Source organism: Drosophila grimshawi, unplaced genomic scaffold (genome assembly GCF_018153295.1).
Source record: "Drosophila grimshawi isolate 15287-2541.00 unplaced genomic scaffold, ASM1815329v1 contig_1377, whole genome shotgun sequence".
NCBI classification, from domain to species: Eukaryota; Metazoa; Arthropoda; class Insecta; order Diptera; family Drosophilidae; genus Drosophila; species Drosophila grimshawi.
This window is the reverse complement of record NW_025062900.1, coordinates 7,892,514-7,913,515: the sequence shown is the minus strand read 5'-3', so window position 1 is coordinate 7,913,515 and position 21,002 is coordinate 7,892,514.

The window sequence follows — 21,002 nt, the reverse complement described above, 5'->3', positions numbered from 1 at the left end:
AAAATGTTGTTTATCTCAAAACCACGAAACAGTAGAAATTTTTATCTCTAAATTGTCGTTTACATTCTCTTTTGGCCTTTGTTTTTGGTTAGCAGAATGGCTTAAAATGTTAACATTTTTGGCCGCAGCGCGACTAAAAATTAAAATTAAAAATTATTACACTCAATTCAAGTACAAAGTTTTTTTTTGTTTTTATTTTTAGTACATTTTTGCGTTCTCTTTTTATTTATTTTTTCTGTGTTGGTTCTTTGTTTGCTGGGCCCTTTCAAATAACGTGGACAAGGTATTGCAATGGCCCATCGTCGTTAAACAAAAGGGCAAAGGCAACCCTTGAGCAAATAATACTTAAACCCTCATTAAAGTAACTGAAAAAGCGGAAGAAGTGTCACCCTTGCTCAGTTAATATAAACAAAGCACAACAAATACAAAATACAAGCACACCAGCAAGTCAAGCAAATTTGGCCAATTTGTTTTTTGCTACCCCTCTTGCCCCGAATGGCATTCGACTCCTCCACTCGCTTGTGCCAAACTTTGGGCAAGTAATTAAGTTTTGTTTGAAATTTTTCTTATGCTTTTTGTGCCGGACCGGACACTACTTGGTGGGTTTTTAACATTTCCGCCATGAACATTTCTGCCGGAATGCTTGTAAATTATTTGCACCAAATGTGTTGGCTCAGCACAAACAAAGGATGTTAATAGTTGGGTCCCCCGATATCCCTCGACGTGCTCGCCGTAATGAGCTCAGCTCTTTAACGCATTAGCTGCACCCGGGACCACAGAAATGCGCTTAACTTACAAAGCAGCCAACAATATTCCACACACACACACACATACACACACACACACTGACTGAGTCACGAAAATGAAACAAAATTTCCCAAGTCAATGGATACATTTTCCATGTTCGTGCCACTGTCATTGTCCATGTCGATGGATGTCATTAATAATTCGAATATTTCGCTGTGCCCCATCTATATATACACATGTAGATATGTCTGTATCTATATGTATGGGGTCTTTAAATAAATAAATTTCGGCTTTTGCACGCTTACTTCCCGAATCAGAGTGCTTGTGTGTGTGTGAGTGTGCTTACTTTTGTCATCATGTATTTAATTACTCAGACAGTTTTCATTAAATGCCGAACAGTTTTTCATGTTTGGCTTCTGCTTGCTGTTTGCAATCAGCTCGTTCTTGCCAACCATATACCCAGCGAAATATCTTACAATTATATTTGCATCTGAGCTCAAAGTGTTTGCAAATGGAAAAAAAACGCGGCCAGGCCAAATATAACAATCACTCTCAAATCGAGCAAGCTGAAACATCAGATACCTCTTACAAATATATTAATTAAATGGTTTAATTGTTGATTACACTTTGCAATTGCCTTTTCATTTGAGAGCTTAGTCTTCATACTCATTATTTGTTTTCCAATCTGTCATATATATCTATACTATACGTTACTCATCTGAAGTTCTTCGGGTTTTTCAATTTAACTTTTCCTGCAATTGTTTGCGAACAGGGTATATGCATACTCCGGATGGAATGGCTGCTGGATGCAGTGAAGCGGCCAGCGACCGACTGCACCTGCCGTTGTAAATTCGTGTTGAAAATGCATTTTTCATGCGTTAATTTTTCATTTTTAATTATTCGATTATAAAGACCTTACATAATTAAAACTCTGGCAGTTGGACAGCACGTGCTGCAGGCAAAGTAAAGAAAAATATATAAATAAAATACATGCCGCAAGGTGCTTTAAGAATGTTTTAAAAATCAACAACTATTGTTAATAATGAAATGTGAGCAACATAACCACGAGCAATTAAATTACCTTCGTGGACAAAATATTGCAGTCGCCAAATCCTTTTGTACACTCGGAAACACATCGAGTGCAATTTAGAAAATCGCACTGAAAACCCTTTAAACGTTTTGGTTCTTGGAGATCCTTTTTCAATGAGCGAATAAAAATTCTTAAAATTACAATGGCACATTTTCTATGAAATGAAATGTCTTATTTGTAAAAAAAAATATAAGTGAAAGAAGTTAAGAAAAAAAAAACATTACCATCAAATTTCAACAAAATTGTGTATTGTTTGTTTACAAAATAATGTAAATATTACGTGCATATTTGTAAATGTAAATTTTGGGCAACTGATTTGAGTTGGTTACCTTTCCGCAGTCAAAGTCAAAGGCCACAACTTTTGCAAAAATATTTGGACAAGTCGCACTGACGCACCCGACTCACATGCTGAGTAACTAACTAACTGTACAACTATGTGCTGAGTAAATAAGTTTGCCGAAATATCACCGGCCATGGCACTGCCAACTATTTGTTAGGTAAACTTCATATTTAACTAAAGTCAGGCCAAGCAAAGCAAAGCAGCACGCTCTCAAAAATTTAGTTGTAAACACTATTTTTGTAAAAATGTTACTGAAAAATGCAACACAAGGCAAACATTTACACCGCATATTTTTTTTGTTTGGTTTTTTTGTTGGCTTTTTTTTTTTGGCTTTTTTTTTGGTCTATGTGTGTGTGATAATATGTGTGTTTTAAAGGACTAAACTATGCTGCAGCCGGCGGGTGTTCGCCTTGAATGGTGTTCTGCTTTCCTCGGCAGCAGAATGCACATGAAAATAGACGTCAGGGGAAATCTGTTGCCAATAACTTGCAACGGCTTATGAGACGAAGGACGAGTCGCAACGAGTTGATCCTACGGCGCGACAACAGAAACTTATACATAAATTGAGAATGAAGCTGAGCATGAGTAAGGCGTTCATATTTTTTATATGTATATATATATATTTTTTTTTTATCAAATTCTAGCGACTTTTACCCACTTGCGGGTCGCGTACATTGTCCTGGGCGTTGTTGTGGTTGCCACAGCGAGCGCAACAAAAGTGTGCAAGTTTTTATGCGAATTTTCATGTTGCGTTGCGCTCCACTCATAAGCTATAAGCCCGTAAAGTAGCCGAGGCTAAGTCTGCCTGCCAATTGACAAATATGTATTGTTAAGCTGTCTGCCTGTCTGTCTGGCCAAATCCTGAACCGAGGCTGACGAGCAAAAAGCATCTCAACTGCTCTAGGGCCGAAATAAAAATACTCTTTCCGAGATTTAATTAATTTATTATATATTTTATTGTTTGCTCGAGTAACTTTTAGTTTAGATCAGATAAATAATGAATGCATAATTGTCGTTGTTGTGCATTCATTTTAATATACTCAATATTTGTTATTCGACTAGAAATATGCGATTTTTGCACTTAATTTTTATGCTCTGCTCCCAAAAGATTTTAGTCGAAAGTCAACAAAATCCATATTGTGTACTAACAACAACAAGTTAACAATTTCGCAGCTTACCTTTTTTTTTGTATGCATTATTCTTGAACCCTAACAATATGCAAAGTACATACTCTACTTTAAAAATGTTTTCAGTTTCATTTCTGCATTTTTTATTTTATTATATTTTTTTTGCCGCCTTGAAAGTTTCGGCTTCTTGCCATAATTGCCTGGAGCTGTTTGTATATCGGACGATTTTGTCGGAAATTCCCTTGACTTGGTTGCAGCCGCAAAACATTTCGTTTTGGACTGCCTGGCAACGATACACATATTTTTGGCAGTAAAGTGGCTAACTTGCAAGTGGAAAAGAACACGCAAAAAAAGCCAATGAGAACTATTTTAAGTAATAAAAGAAAAGAAAGACGACTAACAGAAAGTAAACAAAATGTGTGTGCTGGTATGCATTGGAGAGAAAAATCAAAGAAAATCTAAGCATTTCATTAACATTTCATTGGCGAAGTCTAAATGCGCTTTGATTGATTGTTTTGTGTACTTAATTTAATGAATTATTTAAGCAAAGCTATGGCAGCGCCGAATGCTTATAACTTTTGTCTTGCCTGACTTATTTTGTTTTGGCTCATTTTTTAGGCATTTTTTGCTTTTCACTTTGTGACGAAACTTTTCTGTTCCAAATGTTGGGACAGTATAAAAAAAAATAAAATAAACCATTAATAAAATGTTTCATTCATTTATATTGTGTTCTTATATGTATATTTATAATATATATATTTCTATATATATATATTTCTCTCCATCTCTCTCTATCTCTGTTTCTTTCGCTGTTGAGTTGCGTGTCTCCGTTTTTCTGCTTGATTAACATAATCCACCATTTATTACAAGTTTTACGCTGCTTACCATTTCCGCAGTAGCAGTTGATGATATCTGTGTGTGTCCGAGTGTGTGTGTGTGTGTGTGTTTCTGAGGTCCTGTGATTTAATTATGTAATAGTTTGATTGAAGTGGTCTTAATTCAGACTTTGGCCTAAGCCCACGCTGCCCTTTCCATTTATGTATGTGTTTGTATATATGTATGTAGGCGGGTGTGTGTGTGTGTGTGTGCGTGTGTGTGTGTGTGTGTGTGTGTGCTAAGTGTGTCGCGTTTTAATTGATTTGTTTTGCTCAGCATCTCGTTAGCCTCGGCTCAAATTGGGCAAGTTTAACGACAGTTTGGGCACTACGAATGCAGACAGCTTAGTTGAGTGATGCGGGCGCAGGCGAATACCAAAAATAAATTGTTGTTTAATACGATTTGACAGCGGTTTTGCTCCAATTAAGACCAATAGACATACTACAGCTGACATTCATACAATTACGACAGTAGAACTGATTAGAACTACGACACGAAATTAGAGTGAACCGGCTAATGCTTCATATAAAATACTGTTCAATATTATATATATATCTCGTTACATTTATACAGCAAATACAAAAAAGGACTCTTAAAAAAAAAAAAAATGTAAATAATACAAATAGACTTAGATCTGCTTTGCATTCTTATTTGAGTTTTTGCAAAAGGGTTGAATTATTAATATGATTTATCCGTAAGGATGGAGATGGAAAGGAAACAATAATTTAAAAACTTTTGTTTTAATATTTAATTTGACAGTTGCAGCAACTGCTGCCAACAGTGTTCATAAGCAAAAGTGCAAAGTATAAATGAAAGTCACACAGATATCATAGGTCTGAGTTGCCATCTCGCCAGCAACTGTCCAGAATCTAAATACTTTTGGGTGATTCTTTTCAACAGAAACAAACAAAAACACAAAAGAAAAGAAGGGAAAAAAAATAACGATAAATAGAATAAATATGTATAGTATTCAAAGAAATTAGCATATTGTGCCTGACTGTGGCTCCTAAGTTGCCACCGACTTGCCCCCCGTTCCCCTCACAAATGCCACGCTCCCCAACGACAACAACGGGCAGAGTTCAAGTTTCTAACCTGATGCCAAGTACTTTAATGTCCGGTGTCTTGGAATTACGTCCAAACTTTTGGGCACATTGTGCGATTTGACTTAACACATAGTATGCATGTATATATAAATATATATGTATATATATTTATATGTATTTATGCATGTATTTTTGGTCAATGTTTAAAGTTTGCGCTTGGCCCCTGCACATAAGTCAAACACGTGCCACCATTTTTTGCACCGCAGACAGGCATTTGAAGTTGCCCCAAGCTGTTGCAGACTTTGAGCACCTGCTAACTAGCCCGGTCAACTGGAATTGAGCGCCCTTGCAACAGCATTCAATGGATATATTCACCCAATACTCACTCGTACATTCTCCCTTAACAATCTCAACTACATTCGCAGTGTTGTTGTGCCGAAATGAATGGCTAATCTTTAGAATAAATGAAATGAATTTTTCTTTGGCAGTAGGTGCTTGCTTTTGTTGCCCTTTCCCTGGCCGATGTGCGTATAGTAAATCGCATTAATTTGGTATGCTGACCACAAAACTGGGATTTATTAAATAGTCAACTGAAAGTCGCACCAACTAAAGGCGGCACGGCGGGGCGCGGCGCGGCGTCGAGGCAAAGTGGGACGTGCGTGACACACACACAAATGCGAACAGATCGACACACACACACCAGTGTTGCAGGGCATATCAAGCATGCGAAAAAGTTAAGGACTGGAAGCACACACACACACACACACACACACATACACATACAAATATGCGCAATTCCACCTACAACTGTATGACTCTCCTGACCCTTTTCCATGCCCTGAAACTAGTTCAGTATGTGTCCTTTTGTGTGTTACTTGCTTGGCATTTGCAACAGGGGCAGTGTGGGGCACATCCGTATCTGTGTTCACTTCTCCGCTTGCCATTCAATTGCGCAACGACAAGTGCGAAATTCAAACAGTGGTAATCATTTTAAATGTAATTCTGTAAAAAATATATTGGACCTCATTATTTTAGTGTAGCTGCAATTGAAATTGCTTGTTACTCATTTACAGATTTTTCAATATTTATTCAGATCTATTTCTAAGAATTGTTATCTAATTAATTTGTATATATAAAACTATACACAAATCCTAACTAAATAAATTATAATATTATAATAATAAATTAATCTATTAATTCTAATCATGCATAAAACATGTTTTTTTGTGTAAGCTTCTGCCAAAATAAATTTTAATTAATACCTTTATTTATTTGTTAATGAATGCTGTGATATGCTATAATATATATATCTATACAAGACATATAATTTTCTACCAAGGTTCAGTATTTAACATTAGTATTTGAACCTGTTAAACTTGTCAAGGGCTTGACAGTTGAATGCGTATTGACACTATTGAAATTATACTGTCATTGAAATCGGTGATTTGCCGCCACTGTACGCTATCTCTGATAATGGCTGAAATGTCGGGCTGGCTGCACTCGCCTTTCGTTATGCAGCAGCGGCAGCAGCAGCAGCAGCAGCAGAGGCAGCAGCAAAAGCTTCCACATCCGCTGCTGCAAGGCAGTGAGTCAAAAATCTCTCAGCTGGAATGCAAATGCCGAACCGGCAAGTCAATAAATAAATTCAAACAATTTGACAACTTGCTCAATGGAATCCCAAATTGTATTGGGTCTCAGGGTTGGGGGTCAACAGTTGCTTTGCTGCTCTGGGCCTTTGATTGTCAACCGGCAATGACAATGGAGATGGAGATGGCGATGGAGATGGAGTTGGTGTTGGAGAAATGCGTGCTCTGCCCAGCAATTGCGATTGAGCGAATTTAAATTAAAGTGTCATTGAAATTGGCATCCCCTCAAACGAAATAAAATTTATAGTTTCGGCAATGCTTTGGCCGAGTTGTTTATTTCCAGCATCTTACTGCTGTTGCTCGAATGTCCTTTTCATTTTCATTTTCAGTTTCATTTCGGTTTTCGCATTTCAATTTCTGTAAGTGTTGAGCGTTGGCAAACACACGTCGAGTTTAGATTTATCACTTTTGATTTCGGTCGACGACCTTCTCGTACTCCTCCCTTCTATTGATTTAATACATTTAGTTGGATACGACCCGCTTGGCCTTATGTGAATTCGATGTCTGTTTGACTTTTGCTTGTGCCAAAAAAAAAAAGTTTTAATTTAATTTTGTAACGTTGACGCTTTATCACTTCAAAAACTTGCCTTACGTTCCCCAAATAGCCAATAGACAATTGTCTAGCCAGTGCTTCCGATGTCATTCCGCATCGCCGAAAATATTGTTACGATGATTTATGCAGAGAATTTTTGTATTTTTCCAGAGAATGCGAAAATAAATGCAAACTGCGACTAGAGAACTGCATTCCGAAACCTAAAAGTTACTTGTACGAAGTTTAATCGATAACAGCGACTGAAGAAGGACAATACAGATTGGATGTGCAAAACATGACGTCAAAAAAATTATGAAAATACTTCAGTTTTGTATAAAACCTGAATGAAATCCCTATAGTTGATTTATGTTGTGGTTGGGTATAATCCTATTTGCAAAGGTGAAACGTGTCAATACAGATACGCGGACATCTTCTGGATGGACAGATGGACACAGCTATATTCATTGTACTTTTGATGCTGATTTAGTATTAATATATATTCTTAATGGGATCGTAGATGCTACAAAACTTTGCACAATTCATAAAGCGCCTTTTACCCATTTTCTTTGGGCTCAGGTAATAAGAATAGTTTATTTGTTTCTGAAAATCTTAAGCAGCGCATACTCTGTAAAATGTGTCATTATTATTATTTTAGTTTGAGCATAAAATAAACTTTCGTCAAGTATTGTTTCGAGTTCTGGCAGATAAACTCAAACTTTTTTATTTGATAGTAAAATGCGATAACCATTTACTTTGGCTTCAGTGTTTAATGTGCCATCAAGCAAATTACTAGCATTAAGAGCTAGTGATGCGTATCTCATTACGAGTATGTGTATGTGTGTGGCTAAAAACCATCCGACAAGTTTTGGTCAGCCCCGAATGCCATTCACCTCTGTGGTGTCTCCGCAATGCACTTAATGCCAAAAGCGTTGCACAGTCCACCTTTTAACTGGACAGCAAGAAAAGTACTCACAAAAACCAACCGTTTGGAAAATGAACGTAGACAATGCACAAGCTGTAATAACTATTCTGCAAATACCTTCACACACACACGCACACACACACATACGAGTTTTGTGGAGTATTTACGTCTAATCCAAAATGATGTGTCTGACTTTTAGCAGTGGGATTTTTGCTGGCATTGCAACGCAAAACTCCAGGACTTTCATTTCACCTTCAAAATGAAACATTTTCGCACTTTTTGGTCGTTAGAAATGCAAAAAAAAAACAAAAACTAAACGAAGCGAAAACATTTGAAATTCGGAAGTCGTATATATCGTGTATGAGTTACAATAGCGGAAATGAAAATATTAAACCTGCCAGGTTGAAGCTGGACCAAGTACTGCCAGTTCGCCAGCCTCTCCCCGTCCACTACTTCTCTTTTACCTTGTCCATGGTTTATACGGCGTTTTTATTTGTGTAGCACTTGAACAGCTAAGGCAAGTCTTCCAGCACCAATATATAAAAAAGAGAAGAAAATGTAGAAGCACAAAGAACCAGTCCACAAATACACACATACTACATGACCAGCCGTAATGGTGGTCCTATTATTTTTATTTTCTTTATTCTTTTTTTGTTGTTGCCTGTCTATAGTTTGCTTGAATGGTTTTCAATGAGTTGTTGCAGTTGTAGTTATTGTTGTTGCTGTTGTTGTTGCTTTTTTTTTTGCGGTGCTCGTCCTGCCAGCAGCAAGCACTGCAATTTTCTTATGAAATTATAATGTCCACTAAAGATTTCTTTTCCATTTTCTTTCTTTTTTTTCTTTTTATGCAACAAAAATTGAATGAGTCTCAGATGTTGTCAATGCCATTGTTGTTCTTGTTCTTGTTGTTGTTGTTGCTGTTGTGCCAATGTCATCATCCCTCTAAGCTGTCAGCATAATGTAAAACGTAAACGTTATTTTCTACTTTACATAGGTGAGCCCCACACAGCAACTACTCCCTTCACATGCATTGTTGGCCTCTGGCATCTTGGCAAAATTAAAATACCCATTTTTTCCTTGTTGGCTACATACTTTCCATGCATGCCAATCAAAGCCAATTTGCCCGGGCATATTGGCTTCTGACCGGGTTTGGTGTCCGGTTCCTTTTATTAATTTGTTTACTTATTAAATTATGGCTCTTTATTGCATCTTATGGTAATTTGATGAAGACAAGTGGCCTTTGTCAAAGCATGCTCTAAGTACTTTCAATAATCTAATTAGAATTGTCTAATGCTAAATAAATATTATTATTATATTAATGTTGAACACATCAAGAATGAGAAATCACAATTTTGTAAGCGCTTCTATCACTATTTTGAAACAGTTGAAGCTGATAAAAGTTCACTTGGGTCTGCAATCCTATAGAATATTTGCGCAACTACAATGAGACTTATTTAAACTTAACCAATTTCTCAATGATTGACAAAAAAGCGGTAACTGCTAAAATACAAGACAAAAAATATCGCTATGAACTTAGCAGGTTGGTAATAAATTGCGTCCTTGACTGCTCGATCCGTAACCCTGGAGAAGCTGACTGTCTGACTGTCACATGGCCTCAATTAGCAGTTCAGGCCAACTTTGTGGGTTAGCAGCTTGAGGATTAGAATGAAATGTGCTATACACAAGCATTTCAAGCTTTAAGGGAGCAAGGGGCATAGCAGACAACAACAACAACAACAAAAACAACGAAACCAACGTCAACTGGGACCCGGTATTGGGCAACACACAAACGCCATTAACTAGTTGAGGTACCGGCAACTTTTCACATTGTAGCCGCTAGGCGCACAGACACGGCTCACAGGACGAGGACACCGAGTCCAGAAACCCGAGCACACCTCTGCGACATAACGAGCGATGCCACAGCCACAACACAATAAACACCAAGCTGGGCATCCCCATTACCATCAGCATCAGCATCAGCCTCAAGAGTAGCAGGAGCAGTAGCAGGAACTGAATCTGTGGGGGCTGTGGAGCATCATCAGGGAGCATCGTGCTATTATCAACATCATCAGCTATTGTCAAAGTTTGGCGCATTTATTTGGTTGCTCAATCAGCGCCCAAAGCGCTTTCGCTTTCGCGTTCGCTTTTGCTGCTGCTGTTGCTGTTGCTGCTGCTGCTGCTGTTGCTGCTGCCATTGCCTTTGCGGCTGCTGCCTTATTTTTATCAAAGCGGTAAAGACTCCACCTGCGCCGCTGCCGCCATTTACAATAATTACCATCAAATGAACAAACAAACTTTTGTGCCGCTTGTCCTGGACTAGCAAAGTGCTGACCCCCCGAACTCTGCCACACCAGCCCCCTGCCCAACAACAAAAATGCTTAGTGCTTTGCCAAAAACTCACTCTTTAATAACACTATGCAACAGCATTACTAAAACAGTTCTTATTTTGAGGAAAAATGTTCAAATATATCAAAAATCCATCGATAAATTAAAGTTTTCTTAATCTAATGCAACACACGCAACTGTTCCACAGTTAAGCCCAATTTGCACTTTTAACAACAAATTGTGCCAAATAACATTTTGGATGTAGTGAGTTAATCTTCTTAGATCATAGATTATCAACTTTAGTATTACCAAATGCATATTATGTTGAAGTTGACTACTTACAAGCTTAATCTGAAATAATCCATATTTTGTGTTGCTTAACTTTGTCGCAGAGTGTTGCAAAAGTCAAAGGCAAAACCAGAGGCGGCTCTTTGGGAGTTCGAGCTTCGTAGCTGGTTCGCTTATCGCGCAGCAAGCATCACTCAAAAGTTTTCTTTGGCTTTTCTCCCATTTTTTTTCTTTTTTTTTTTGTATTTTTCGAGTTTTCATTTTTACCACCCTTATTAGTCCATGCTGTCGGCTCAATTTTCCAACATTTGAACATTAGGCCGCTGAGGATTAACAATGGGGAGTAAAGGAGACGCTTGGCTTATGCTGCAGGCAAAGGCGAGTTAATGGTGGGAGTGGCGGCCAGGTTGAGAGTCGTGTTGTGGGGGAAACGGAAATGCTGCAGCTTGTCAACTCTGGTTAATGCTGAGCCATTGAAAAGGCACTTAAAAGTATTTGCATTGCAGTCATTTACAGCCACTTGAAAAAGCATTCAAAGCAACAAGCGGCAGGGGTGCAAAGTAGTGGAAGCATAACAAACAAAAAACTAATTAAATAATTGATGCATAAATAACTGTAAAATATGCTCACATGCCGCAGAGGACTTTAAGTCAAACCTCAAATTATTAATAATCGCAGTCGGAACAGCAAAAATCTTAGCTAGTTTTATATTTGTAATTGCAAAAATACACTATAAAAAACCATAGACACATATCTATTAGAAATTTAATGTATCTTTTCAATTATTGCTCGCTGACAATTCGTTTATAAATTCATAGTTTTGGTTTTTGTGTACATATTTCAGACGTTTGCAATTAAAAACCGCAAGTCAACTTGGACTCATCCAACACTTGTCGTTGGTCCTTTTCGAAACTGTCTGCGTGTGTGTGTGTGGGTGTGTGTGTGTATGTGTGCCTTCCCAATTACATCTTAATATGCCTCGACTCAAAATTGACAGTCGAATTCCCGCCAAGTTGCCAACTTGGCTCAGCTTCAGCTTACAGTGAAAATAAGCCAAATGTCACACGGAGTAGTTGATAGTTGGATGCTGCTGCAGGTGTTAAGGTAACAAGTTGTTTAATTAACGTGATTAGACGTGATGATAACTCATGTTGAAATTAAAATCTCAAAGGGCATACATATGTAACCATCTTCCCATCATTCCCTCGTCACTCCAGCTGCCTGCCGAGGCATTCGCTCAATTTATAAGCGCAAGTGTTTGCCCCTCAGCGGTACACGTTGCATATTGCAGTGGTACAGGTAGGTACACACACACCCACACACACACACACACACACACACACACACATATGCGTCTTTTATGCGCCTTGTAAATATTTATGCAGCCGTTAATGAGGTGGCGAGAAGGCGCTACTCCAAGCAGGTGCTAACCACCTAACAACTAGCAACTACCAACTGCAAACAGCTAGCAGCTAGCAGCCAACTGCCAAGAGGCTGTTTGAAGGTCGAAATTATACGGAGCGTTGCGAATTGCAGTTAAACTTAAGTCGCTTCACCTTGTGTGTGCACACATGTGTATGCGTCTGAGTGTGTGTGTGTGTGTGTTTGCGAATCCTGAGTCGTAACCAGTGCAATAAACTTTACGACGACTGAATTCATTAAAATGTAGTTGCATAGTTCGGATGGAATGCAAAATTAATGATCAATTTTACAGACTAGAAGATGTGACAATAAAATAATGCTCTTGTGATTCAACAAATTAACAATGATATTGATGTATCTGTAAATGGCATCGACTAAAAGATCTGCCTATAAATTGGGGATTTTAATTACAGGAATTACAAATTATAAGTTGTTATGTTTTTATAAATACATTTTATACACATTTCTTAGACTATATATTCTTAATTATGTCTTCTATACGAAGTAAGTAATCACAGATTTCAGAATCTTATATATATAATAATATGCAAATTGGATATTCACAGATGATACATGGAATGCCACTACACCAAGGTAATTGATACTCATAATCTTAAGTTGGCTTGTTTGTCGGCAAAGCAATTCAACAAAGAGCGAAAAAGATGAAAAACTGAAGCGCAAAAGCAGTCACAGAGCGAAAAAGCAGGGAGCCAAAATATAAATTCAGCCGTAAAAGAGCATTTAAGATAAGCTTGCATTTATGGTCGTTAAAATTCATAATGGCATTTAAAAACAGCACGACGCGTCCTCGCCCGTATGCAAGCTGCATGAAAGCGACACTCCACTCCGTTTGCAACGGATGCGCCAAGTAAAAAGCGCGCCATTTGGCTAATACGCAAAATATTCAAAATCACATTGGCCACATGGAAGTAACGTAATGTTTGGACGTGGGTGTTGTAGGGAGAGAGAGAGAGAGAGAGAGAGAGAAGGAGACATTGCCACTAGATGCTGCACAGCGACATGAGGGCATTAAACAAAGTTTTATGTTGGCAGCAGCAGCAGCAACAGTCGGAGAAGGAGTCGCATTTGGCTCAACATCCTGAACATTGAGTTCTCAATCCGCAGTCCCCAGTAGCAACTGCACACACAGCCAGAGAGACAGAGAGAGACACCTGTGTGCACTTTATGCGCTATGCGATAGCAGTTTAAAGTCGTTGCCGTTAATTTGTGCCACGAAGCGGCAGCAAAAAGTATGCTTACTGCAACATTGAAGCGAAAGAGCGCCACAAACATCATCATAACATCATAACGCTGAACATCAGCGGCAACCTCAATTTCTGTTGACTTCTCTCATCGTTACGCTCCATTGAGTGCACAATTTCATTAGGGCCTTGCCTTAGTGCCTTTTGCATGGCGACGTGCCAAACGAATACGCAAACGAATACAAGTTCGAAAACGAATACAACTGTTCGACCATAGCATTTTTGGGTCCATCAGTTGCAGTTGGCAGCCAACTGCAGCTCTGCGAGTTGTCTTTGATTTACTACAGTAATTTAACTCACTGCTCACAAAAAAAGTAAGAATTTAAGTTTAGTTCGATATAAATATATAAATAAATATATAAAGTCAATTGATAAGTTTTATCAGCTTTATAAATATATAGTGTATGATATAGTAGAAAAGTTATTGAAACTAATTTTAAATTCCAATCGTCAATGTTCAATATAATTTAGTTTCAATCCAAAGTTTTAAAATTGTACAACATTTTTTAATTATTAAATGGATATAAGCTCAAGGATTATTTAATATTTTAAATCGAGTATCTGAAAGGAAAATGAATGAATGAAAATGAAATCTCCGCAGATTTGCAAAGGAAAGCTAATCTTGCTGCTTCTGTTTGGTAATTTGTTGGAATTGTGATTAGAGGCGTTTACAGAGTAAGCAGTTTTTCTCAGCATTTGTATTCCCAGTACTCAATTTAAATATATAACAATATATATTTATATATATATATATATTTTTTTACCATTCGCTTAATGACCAGGCTGATGTGTGACATATTTTTAAATTTGTGGCTCGTGTGGTGAAGTTTTTTCTCAATTTATTCTTAATTAGTTTGTGCTGGGTTCAATGAACACGTGCTGACCCAAAAGCATTTAAAGAAATATGTGAACAAACATTGAAGCATGAGTACATGTTTGTGTGTGTGTGTGAGTGTGTGTCAGAAGTGTGAATACGAGAATTATAAAGCCGTCTGGTGGCGCCGCCAATGGACCGCCCTGTATGTGTGTGTGTGTGTATTTTTTTTGGACTGCGCACAAAAGTATGGCATTCAAAATGCTATAAAATGCCTTTGAAGTATTGCTGAGTGTGTGTGTGTGTGTGTCTTATTCATGATAGCAATGTTTTTGCCTTTTGCGGCTTTTGGCATGCCACAAAAGTTATGCACTAACCGATGCCACCACTTTGGAAATTTGTATTTGGCTGGGTCGCCAGTGCAGTCCAGTGAAACTATCTGGTCGGAGCCTTGGTTCTCTCTTTGTGTATTTTTTGGCAAGCAATTGAAAAGTTGTTTCAACTTGAGCCACTTGGCCAATAACTTTTTAAACGCACTGGTAAACGCAATGGCAATAGATTTACGGCAACTTCAACGGGAAATTCAAAATACATGTGTCCAATATAAATAATCACCGGCTGGCTCCATCTCTATGTGCATGTGTGTGTGTGTGTGTGTGTGTGTGTGTGTGTGTGTATGTGTGTGTGTCTCCATCAACACCATTTGTTCTTTGTCAAGTAACAATTGAATGCAATGACTTTTGCCAAATTGAATCTCAACAGCAGCAGCAGCAGCAGCAACAGCAACAGCAGCCAAGACGGCAACAAACGAGGCAAACTATCAAATGGCAAACAAATGCAAGGCGCTTGCCAGTCTGCAAAGTTATCCAGTCTGCAATATAACAGTATTTGTAGTTGTTTTACCATTACTTATACAGTTATATACAGCGCGAGTGTCGCATGTGTTTTCCCAGCCTCGACTGCTGCCAAAATAAATGGCATATTAAACTTACTTTCAACGGCACCTGTGACTGCCAATTGAATGCAATCTTGGATATATATAGAGAATTCTCTCACGTTGACTCTGGCCAAACTCGCTAGAATGATAATAATCGATTCTCCATTAAAATGATTACGATGCCTTATTTATTTGATTGTTTCACTTTGGTTTTTACTAAACTATTTTGGACTCAATTTTACATTTTTAACAAGTCATTCATTTAATATCGATATATTGCTATATATATTGAAACATCTATAGCAAGTATGTATACATTTAGGTACTTCGCTAAAGGTCAAGGTTGAATATTGAGAGTATAATTCTCATAAATATGTCAAGCCATAATTTTGTATACTCATTGGCAATTTTTCATCGAAATGTCACCGACAGCGTTCAGAAATCGACAATCTATGGAGAATTATGAAGCTGTTTACCTTCAGGCAATAATCTCTGGTCCCCGACCCCCCTTTTGCCCAATGCCAATCTCAATCTCATGCTCATATCTTGGCCACTGTTTGTGTCTCGGCCCAGTTGCATGACAAATGGCATTTGCCGCAGTCTATTATTAATAGGAATGTATTAGCTAGGTGCCTGTCCCATTTATCGCACATGTTAAATGCTCGAAACGGCACTCTGGGGATCTATATAGAAAAATGTATGTGCTTCACCAGCACACACATATATATATATATATATGTAAGTACGTGTGTATGTGAGCACTTAAGGACACATCGTCCTGTATACGCTTGCTGTGAAAATGGAACTGTCATCGGTTTTTGGTTAATTACTAACCCTATGACAAATAGTTTTGGCATGGGCAACTGTTTGGTCGGCAAAACAATGAAATTTATTATTTATTTGTGTATATATATTTATGTATGTATTTGCAATTGCTGATTAAAAATCATTTTCTCGCGTGGTTTTTTGTGGCCATAATGTGTGTCGCGTGGCAGCAGAAATCGGCCTGTCTCCGTTGTGCTCTGTCCTCCTTGGGGGCATTTGGGGCAACGAATGTGCCACCCATTTCCTGTTGACAGTGCGGCACGCACTTTCCAATTAAATTCATTACACCTTCTTCCGAGTGGCCAGATAGGTGCTCTTGGCCACACTCTGCCCTGTCCCTAAGCACTTTAGCTGTCCCGCTTAATTTCCAAACAAAAAAACACTAAGTCATTTCCGGCCAAACGGCCTTTGTCCATTACCCAGATTATCATTTGAATTTGACTGGGCATGGAAATTTGTTAGACTAGGTGAGCACCGGCACGTGCAAGTGAATTTACAGTCTGTGCTTTGGAATTTTCTTTCACTTTCACTTTCACTTTTATTTTTCTCATCTTTTTTGACTTATTTTGACTGGTGGGCCGAAACAAAAGTTGACAAAATAACACAACGCGTGGCCTCCAAAAGGTGAATTACCACAAGGAGACGCAAGCAGCGCAACCAGAACTGCGAAGCAGCTGGGCCCAGTAAATTATTATATTTTTTTTTTTTTTGCTGCTTCCACCTAAATTGGGTGTGTTTTCTATTATTGCCAAAGACTTCCGGCGTGCCGTGACGCAGCGCCTGTCAGCGTGGCAACTTGAACAGCAGCAGCAGCAGCAGCAGCAGCAACAGCAACAACAAGAACAACATCAACATTGAGGCAGTACTTGTGTCAAGTCTTTTAAGTTGTTTTAAATTTAAAAACGTGGCTCACAGGCCATCACGCCACTTCCTTAAAAATATTTGACTTTCCTCAATTTTTTTTTTATGTCTTTTTGCGTTTTCGATTATTTTTCCCAGTGTTTTTTCTGTTTTTTTCTGTTCTTTTTTTATTTTGCTTTCAATTTTAGTATGCTGTGCCAGAATTGAGCTGAGGCTTGTGAAACATTGGCATGCAAAATATGACAGCTCAGCTAGAGTGACCAGAGACTAGAGGGCGTGGGAGGGGACAGCGTTTTCGGCGAAGGATGTATGCGCGGCAAGGTGCAGGATGTTGTCACGGAAATTAAACGCATTGAAACAGCCGTTTAAGTTTTTTAGCCCTGATGGGATTTTTGGCTGATGAAGATTTGCGCAGTTAGTGGTTTAGTTATTTATTTATTTTTTGTTTTCTAGACTTTTTTACATTTTTTTAGGTAACAATGGCAATTTTAATGACTTGACTACATCCCAGAGAAATCTAAATCATTTTTGTGCTTCAAATGTAATTGTTTGTTTAAATGATTTTTATATTGTGCAGCGATATCTAAACAAAATCGCTTAGTTCATATCTTAATGTACGTTTAAAGTTATGAAAGTGATAAAATCGGTACACTTTAACTTATTTAATAATAATAATAATTTTATGTAAAATGTACAACATATATATGTATATATATGTTGGTTAATCTGCTCAAGACAAATGTGGCTTAAGAACTGCTATTACAAACTTGCAATTACAATCAAATTAAAGTTTTACAAAACTCTCTCACTTTTTTGTATTCATTGTCGCTTTGTGTTAGTTTTGGACAATCGAATTCAATTGTCGACGTTGACATTTCGAACTTCGCACCTTTGTTATTGGTCAAATTGGCTAAGTGTGGAATTGGCACAACAATTGCAACTGGATCAGTTTCTAATCTGGTTCGCCGCATTCGCGACATGATGCACCCTTTTAACGAGAAGGTGTGGTTGAGGGTTGGCGCGAAGTGTTGGGACGGAGGGATGGAAGTCCATGAGCAAAATCCATAGTCATGGCAAATTTTGTTTAGAAACTTTTAATTAGTGTTGCAAAAGTTTTTCAATTAACACCACCTGCACAACTATTTATTTAGCTGGCAGCGCTGCCGTCGTCTCATGAGCAACGCTGAGCGGCGTTGCCAGCTTCTTTGAAACATTTTCAAGGCAATGGTGCGTTGTTGTTGTTGTTCTTCTTATTATTATTATTGTTGCTATTGTTGTAGCTGTCAACTGTAAATTATAAAAATATTTTTGTACTTGTTTGTTGCCTTTTGCAGTTCTTGTTGTTCATATTGCTGTTGGATAATTTTGTAAAATGTTTTACAGCCCTGTTGCTGGAGTAGAGTACAAAATACAAAATAATTTACTACAAGCGCCCTCTGTCGCCCAGTGGCATTCATTAATCCTCGCCGATATATAACACTGAAATTGTGGCAAGCCGCTTTTATGGAATGTTTTCTAATTGATTTTTACTTTGGACTTTGAGTATAATTTAATATAAATGGCATAAGTTTTGACAGCTGAAACAGTTGCCAGTTATTTTTAATATAAATTAGCGACACTTGAAATGCCCGTAAAGCAACTAATGGTAATGGAAATGGAAATGAAAATGCATAACTTTTAGAGTATGAAAAGCAGGTCACTTTCCACCCCAACCCCATCAATTAATACGCCAATCACGCCGAACTGACAATCAACTGTGACAATTTTTCGCTTGTGGCCAATCCATAATTAACCTGAACCAAAATGTATATAAATGTAACAATACTTATGTATATATATATATATATATATATATATATATAAATAATAAAGAAGTGCTGAAGCAGTGCAAAGTGATTGACGTACAATTAACATCATTAACTTTACTCATTTAAAGCGAAAACATGCGAAACGAATTATATTCATGCTGAATGTGGCAAATATTGTGACAATCTACCCGTACTCTGAGTTAAATACATGGATAGTTATTCCTTGGGCCTTGTGCGGAGCATATGAGGTCATTGAACTGCCCAAAGAATGTAGTGGCATCTTCTTTGTATTGCCAAACAAAGGGCTAAAAGCTAAGCCCAAAAGTGTGTGGATGCTGGCTCATGCGGATTAATAATAATCATAAATATTAAGTGCCATTACAGGCGTTGTGAATTTAGCTGAGTGAAATTCTCTAGACGACATAATTTTGGATTCAATTGAGTGCCTTAAAATAGCTTCTTGCGCTTTTTGAAGTGAGAGCTGGACAACGAAATTAAGATGTGCCGTTTAGACAAACCAATCCACAAGAAAGTAGCTGTGGTCCTTATATGTAACACAGTGCACGTAAAACGCAAACTATTTAGAAAAGCTTTATTTATGTTAAGACATAAATTTAATGTTAACAAGCAACCAGAAACAGATGCGTCTCGTTTTCCCACTCTGCCCCACTCTGAGGCTGCCTCGCCAAGGTGCGAGTGAAATTTATTTGGCTGCAGCATCTTTATCTTCTGCTCCGCTTCTTTTTTTTTCGACGCTGCACTTGACGAAATGGCAGCCACGTTGCAGCAAGTGCGGCAAGAATAGCCGCAGCAGCAACTTGCCCCGGGGTATAAAATTAAATTTCAACTTTTAACGAATATTTACGCGTTGGTAGATAAAAGTAGCATACAACTTTGGCACCCAGTACAAAGTGCAAAGTGCAAAGTGCAGAATAGTTGCACCCCGAATGGCCAGCAAGGCAACGTGGCAACGTGGCAACTGGCAACTGGCAACGTTGCATTCAGAGCAACCAACTCCAAGCCGTAAGTATCTTTGAGTGGCAACATCCCCAAAAAGGATCTGTTAAGTATAATTTATATGTGGCATGTATATGGGGGGCATGGGGGATCTTAAAAAACAATGCATTTCGCTTTGCCAAAACATATATTGTTGCATGAACATTAAACATATTGCCAAAGAGCTCACAGCCACCTCGGAGTGCTTAATGATCTCTGACACGAATAAAGCAACAAAAACAACAAAAAACATATAACTAAAAAAAAAACGATTTGCTCATTATTTTCAAGTGAAAGCGAACCGTATTTATGACGATAAGTTTCAGTTTTTACGTGCGGATTCAAACTTTCCGCTGAGTAAAACTTTGTCAAAACTGAGACGAGTTTAAAGTTTGACCTCTAGAAAAAAAACTACATTAATGTTTGGAGAATACTGTTGGGAACAAAGCATAGCGTTGATAATAATTAACATAGCTGATATGATAAGATCTTTTTCAAGTAGAATATTTAACAAAAAAAAACAGTTTTTGCATAGCTTTAAGAGCAGAAGAAACCATGTTAGGAAAACTTTCAATGTTTGCCATTTGGCCTAAATTCCAACTGGTATGAAAGTATTTTGGATAAAGTTTGAGTACTTAATATTAGATTTTATCGATGTCACAGTAATGCTAAGCAGTTGCCTATTAGACCGCTTAGCAATTTTTACGATGTACTTAATGAAATTTCTGCTTATGTGAATTCGTTTGTTGTTGACACATAAAGACATATATAATAAAATGTTGCTCTCTCGTCTCACAGTGGCATCGAAGATGAAGTCATTGAACTGATGCCCATTGAATAAAGAGAGACAGTTTCTTCGTTGTGCCAAACAAAAAGCAGTCCCGAGCACAAAAGGAAGTATAAAGTCGGAAATAGGACGTAGAGTTCCGAATACAATGGTGGCGCATGCGAATTAATAATAACAATAAATATTAAATACCATTATTGGCGCTGCGAACTTATCTCAGCGATGTTATCTAAACGACTCCAGAATTCAATATTTAAACCTATTTTTTTCGGCTTTTATTTACTATATTACTTGCCCGCTCGACAGCTCTTTGTGATCGAAGAGTGATTTTCTCTTTGATGAAATATAATTAAT